Source organism: Lissotriton helveticus, chromosome 3_1 (genome assembly GCF_964261635.1).
Source record: "Lissotriton helveticus chromosome 3_1, aLisHel1.1, whole genome shotgun sequence".
In the NCBI taxonomy this organism is placed as follows: Eukaryota; Metazoa; Chordata; class Amphibia; order Caudata; family Salamandridae; genus Lissotriton; species Lissotriton helveticus.
This window is the reverse complement of record NC_136061.1, coordinates 1,564,545,687-1,564,552,424: the sequence shown is the minus strand read 5'-3', so window position 1 is coordinate 1,564,552,424 and position 6,738 is coordinate 1,564,545,687.

Below are 6,738 nucleotides of genomic sequence, written 5' to 3'. Positions count from 1 at the left end.
CCTGTTCTTGATTATTCTTAGACACCCAGCTGGTCACCATGGCTCGTGTCAACTTGGTCATCTTTGTCTTGATCTTGCTTTTCCTCTTCATCCTGGTTCTGATTATCCTGGTATGCCAAGTACTGATATTCTAGGGCTCTGTGAATGGAGCTTGCTTTTCCCCTTGGATGCGGTCCCACTGGTTGTCATTGCCCTGGTCCTCTTAGCTCTTGTCCTGTGGTCTCTGGTTGGCTGGCCATCTCTCCTTTATTCTTGCTGTCGCTTTCTCCTAGTGTTCCTCTCTCTGTCTGGTTTGCCTAGCAATGATCTTCCTATTCCTGGTCCTCACATTCCGTGTTCTCTTCCTGGTTTTGTGTACACTAGTCTTGATTCTTTTATTTCTGGTCCTCCTTGCTTGGGTCTTGTGTGCCTACCCCTCATGGTTCTGGTCCTTCTGGCCATCCTGGACCTTTTATGACCTCTTCGACTGGCTCTTTCTTTTCTTTCCTGACCCTGACCCTCTTGACCCATTTAAACTGATCCTTCTGAGCCTGCTCATCTGATTCCCAATACATCGGTTTCTGGTCCTTCTGATATCCCCGCTCTACCTGGCCTCTTGTGTCCTGGCCCTCTTAGGCCTTGCCCGCTTGTCTTCCTGTTTGGATCATGCTTGTCCTTCGGGCCCTGTGTCCTGTCCTCTTGGTCCTTCTGGCACTGCAATTAATGGTCCTTCTTGGTCCTGGTTCTCTTTGTTCGGGTCCAGTCCCCTAAGCCTTTCTGCTCTGGCTTTTTTGATCCTCCTGAACTTCATCATCCTGGTTCTTCTACCCCAGGCCCTGGTTGTTCTGCTCCACTTGGTACTCTGGGTCCTGGCCCTATGGATCTGGTCCCCCTGGGACTCCGAAGCCTGTTTCTGGTCTATCAGTGCATATCCTTCTAAACCTCCTTGCTCTTTTACTGGTCCCCCTGGGACTCCTAAGCCTGTTTCTGGTCTATCAGTGCGTATCCTTCTAAACCTCCTTGCTCTTTTACTGGTCCTCCTGACTCTGGTCTTCCTTACATTCTAGGTACTAATCCCTTCATCTTCCTTTCTTATTCTGGCCCCAGGACCTATTGGCCTGTATCTCATCTTCCCAGGTCTGGTCCTGATTCTCTTGGCCCTGGTCTTCTTGCGGCTTGTCCTCATGCTGCATCACAAACTCAATGTAGTCTTCCTTTATCTGGTCCTCCGGCCTCTGCTTAGAACTTTTCCTTCTGACTCTGGCTTCCTGTGTCCGTGGTCTCAGCTACCTGACACTCCTGGCCAAGGCCATGCTATTCTTGTATTTCATAGTCCTTGTCCTTCTTGAGATTATGTGCCCATTGTTCCTGATCCTCTTGGTCCTGTTCCTTATAGTTTCTTGTTGTTAAAACTTTATTTCGGCCACTAGGGCCATAAAAGGTACATGAGTAAAACAATTCCCACGTATACAGCCAATTTGTACATTATTTCCAATTTCATATTATGTACAAGGTTTAAAAAGAGAAAAAAAAAGATATCCAATATAGATATTAAAAGTATAAGGAGACATATGGCGAGCAGTATGTTTCAGGGTAATCCTCACTTACACAGATCTTAAGGACAAACTTCTCCTAATATGCCACATAGCATTTAAAAACCGTGATACCGCAAAGACAATTACAGGTTGAGTATCATATTTTAAAACTCTAAAAGCCTCGGCACAGCGAGTGAAACCAAGATTTTTGCATAACTTGATTACCCAGGGTTTGCGGGGTAATGTATATGCCGGGCAGAAGAATAAAACATGGAGCTCAGTTTCAGCCGTTTGTTTACAAGGGCAGAGAGTTGAATTCTCCGAGGCCCATGGGCTAGTAAATTCTGCCAGAGGTAAGTTCCCCCATCTAAATTGTGCGTACAATTTCCTTGCCAAAGGCGGGTGGATGACATCCAAAAACGGTTCTTTTATGTACATCTCCTTTATTTGGAGGAACTCCCTGGTCAACCTGCCCTCTTTGCTACTATCCTGTAATAACTGCAAATTTGATAGCCTACTGTCAGGACCCACAGAGTTCAGGTAGCTTCTATTACCCTTGGAATGCGCTTTTGCAGGAGAATCAGGTCAGCAGAAGGTACATGGTCCGAGCTAATGCGGAACCGGCATTCAAGAATGACCGCCGGTTGCAAGTTCAGGTTAGCGGTCTAGTCTTCAGGGGAATCGTCATCGGAGTTCAGGAGAGGCGCGCGTCAGATTAGAACTGCGCACTTCACCGCGGTTCTTGTCTGGAGAAGAAGCGTTTTTGGACTCCAAGTAATTCCAGTCAGAAAAGGTTCCTAGAACGCGTTAGGCGAGTGTATCCAGTCAGTCGAGTAAATTCCCCAAGTTCCCCATTTTTCAAGGACGTCGTCAGAGAAGTCAGCAGTCGAATATCTGTGAAGAGATAAACAAAAACTCTTAAGCTAAGTCACATCGTTGCAAGGAATGTTACAGTATATTTAAAATTGGAATGACTAGAAATACTTACTGAATAAGTAGGAAGTAATGTGCATAGATGTATATTAAATTCTTGAAGAGATTGGAATAGTTACTGGAATATTTAAAGAAAACTATAGAGGGAAAAGAAAGCGTCAGTATTCAAGAAGAACTAGAGTTGCAATACAGAAAGTGCAAGAAAGAAAAGAACTCACAAGAGAAAGAAGACAATATAGTGCAGCTTGATAAAAACTAAATAGTGAGTAAAGGAAAATAATAAGAGTGGTATAAATAAGGTGTGACTAATAGTGAGGTAACTATTGTTCACTATATACACAGAATTATCAGGCAAAAAACAAGGAAAGACAAGAGAGCAAATAGGAAGAAGACAAAGCACTCGTCTAAAAAGATAATAGTGAGTATAGAGAGAATCAGAGAATTAAGTTAAGAGGTCTTGATAAGAGTGCACTAATAAATGTTTTTTAAATGCGCAGGGTAGTAATCCTAGAGGAGAGAGAAAGACATTAGAAGGTCGACGAGTTAAGTCACTGTTCCACTGTGAAGATACAACAGAGGCTACTAGTGTTGGGAAAACAAATCTAATGTGAACTGGAGGAGAGGGGCTAGTTCTTGGAAGCAATAGGTAGGTGTTAGAAGGGAATTAATTTAATAGGACTAAGTAAGAGTTGTAGAGTAGGAAATCTCAGATTGTAATAATAGTTTATTTACAGGTACCCAATCGAACAGTCTGCAGGACGGGCTAGACGAAAAGGACCAACCAAGACAGTCTCTTCTCTTCTCTTCTCAGTTTGTTATTTTATCCAATATCCCCCTTCCCCCAGGATAATAAGTTGGAGTCTCGTTTTAAGAACGAACTCCGGGTTGTTGTCTAGGTGGATTTGGGACAAGGCATCTCTGTTCCTGTGCGGTTAACAAACTGTGTTCTTCAGATCTGACAGAGTGAAGTGCCCACGTTGCACTTAGCACCCGAGCAGAGATGGCTGAAGGAATAGATGTCCAGAGTTTAGGAGTGATTCTAGATACAATTCAGAAAGAGTTGAGTGCAGTCAGGGAGGAAAATAAAAACCTTAAAGTAGAGATAGTTAACTCCAGAAAAGAAACTGCAGAACTGGCACAGAGACTTAGACAACCATTTAGTTCAGATCAAGACGCTGCAGGCTCCTTATCTGAGAGTTTGAGTAGGGCAACCACTCAAGTAATCCATTTTTTATCTCCAGTAATTCCTCTAGCAGCCCCAGAACGATTTAGTGGGGACCCACAAAAGGCGCAAATATTTATTACACAGTGCTCATTACATTTCCTATGCCGCCCTTCGATTTTCCCTGACGCACAGTCTAGAGTCGCCTCCGTGTTGTCGTATTTAAGTGGAGATGCAGCGTCATGGTCGCTACCTTTGATAACAAAGAATAATCCTATGTTGCGGAATTACGAAGAATTTAAACTGGAATTTCTTTGAATCTTCAACTGAAGGAGAATATCGCAGGCAGTGGACAACAAATGACTTGACTTACGACAAGGAAATCGAGATGTAGTATCCTATCTGGCACAGTTCAATAAACTGGTGGTAGAGACTAACTGGCCTGAGAGCAAGAGAGCGGCGGTCTTCTATCGTGGGTTGAAAGACGAGTTGAAGGATGTGCTAGCTGGAATACCAAATAGACCAACGGAGATTTCAGCGTTAGTGGACCTGGTGTTGGAAATAGATTTTCGACAAGGAGAGAGAAAGGGAGAGAAAAGAAAAGAATTCAGACCAACCGTCCCAAGGTTCGACAGAATCAGATCTGAGAACAAACGGAGTCATGATGGGGAATCCGGTCTTGAGCCGATGTAAATTGGAACCATACGTGGTCCTTTAACAAGGGAGGAAAAGGAGAAAAGGAGGTCAGGAAACCTGTGCATGTATTGTGGGTCTGGAGGTCATTTCGTGAGATACTGTCCAAAGAAACGCAAAACGACCTTCAAGCCGAAGGAAAAGTAACAGCACCACCTGTTGGAGGAGTTGAACAAATGGATGCAATTCAGGAACAAACTCCCAAAGAACACAGAGTGGCTAATACCTTGCAGTCCGCAGCACCACATTTAATTTTGTCAATGGAAATTAGATATGGAAACCAAACTTTGACAGATGTTTCAGTAATGATTGATTCAGGAGCCACAGGAAACGTTTGTGCTTTGAAGTTTGCCAATAAGGCCGGAATACAACCAATAAAGAAATTCAAGAGTGAACCAGTCAGGGCAGTAGACGGAACCAACTTTTCTTCGTGTCCAATTGTGAGCCACACTGAAATAATTCACCTTTTTTCCAGTGATGGGCATGCATAAAGAATCAAATTTAACTTGATCGATGCTCCCCAATTTGAATTGATACTCGGGCTCCCTTGGCTCACTGAGCATAATCCCAAGATTGATTCGTGTGCAAGAACAATACAAATGAGTTCAAATTATTGTTTGGAGAATTGCTATGGAAGTCACGAAAAGATTTGAGAATTAAATCCAGCCTCTTCACTGTGTCAGAATGGTAAGACAATATGCGTCATTGATGCTCAAGAGATACCGGAGGAGTACAAGGAGTTTGAAGAAGTCTTCAATGAAGTGGAGGCAGAACAACTTCCACCCCACCGGGTTTATGATTGCAAGATAGAAATAGAACCAGGTTCAAACTTACCTTACAGTAGAGTGTACGCCCTGACAGAAAAAGAGCACCAGCACCTAAAGGAGTATTTGGACAAATATCTGGCTAACGGGTTTATTCGGCCGTCGCAATCCCCAGTGTCATCGCCCTTATTTTTCGTGCCAAAGAAGGAGGGGGATTTGCGAATGTGCATCGATTATAGAGCCATAACCAAAATTACCAAGAAGAATCGGTACCCGTTACCCCTAATTTCAGTACTGATAGATCAGGTTAAAGGAGCACAGATTTTTACCAAGCTTGACCTGAGAGGGGCCTATCACCTGATAAGGATGCGTGAAGGCGATGAGTTGAAAACCACCTTTCGGACAAAATTTGGGCTGTTTGAATACCAAGTCATGCCTTATGGGCTTTGTAACGCCCCAGCGGCCTTCCAGCATTTCATAAATGATGTCTTAAAGGAGTACATCGATCAATGTGCAATTGTGTACATTGACGATATTCTAATTTATTCCACAGATACAGAGAAACATCGAGATCAGGTAAAACGGGTTCTTAGCAAGCTAAGAGAACATCGACTATTTGTGAAGCTGGAAAAGTGTGCATTCCATGTCACAAAGGTAGAATTCTTGGGATTTGTCATTTCTCCTAACGGAATACTAATGGACAAGAAAAAGATAGAAGCAGTGATTGGTTGGAAGTCGCCAGCGAGTGTTAAAGATGTTCAGAGCTTTATAGGATTTGCAAATTTCTATCGAAGGTTCATTAGTGAATATTCATAGAAGATTCTACCCCTCATCAAACTGCTGAAGAAAGGAATTCGTTTCGAAATGGTCGAAGGAGGCAGAAGAAGCTTTTGAAGCCCTAAATCAGGACTTCACTTCAGCGCTAATTCTACTGCACCCAGATCCTTCGGAACCTTTCTATGTGGAGACTGATGCCTCGGATCAAGCGGTGGGAGGTGTTTTATCTCAACGAAACAAGGTAACTGGACAATTGCATCCAGTTGCCTATAGGTCCAGAAAATTGAATCCTGCAAAAATCAACTATGCCATCACTGAGAAGGAATTGTTGGCCATAAAAGATGCATTTAAGGAGTGGCGACACTATCTCATGGGGGCTCAGCATCAGGTAACGGTGTGTACGGATCATCGTAATCTCAAATTTTTGAACACAGCAAGGACACTTACTCCCAGACAACTAAGATGGTCATTGTATTTCGCGGATTACGATTTTGTGATCACCTACAGGCCAGGAGCACAAAATGGAAAAGCTGATGCCCTATCCCGGATAGATAATGAAAGTTCAAAAACTCCTGTAGACAATCAATCAATCATTCCGAGTAACAAGATTATTGGAGTCACGACCACAATCAATCTGGAAAGAAGTATCTCCGAAGTGATGGATCTTGAAACCATGCTTCAATGGGCAAATGCGAGAGAAGGAAGAAGCATCATTCGTAACTTGCCTTACTTTCAGGGAACCCTATTCATACCTACTAAAGATTTACAGCAACACGTTATGCAAGAAAGTCATGATGATAAACTGGCAGGACATAAGGGAGAGACGAAGACAAAAGATCTTATAAAGAGACACTACTGGTGGCCTGAGATGTCCAAAGACATTGAGAACTATGTA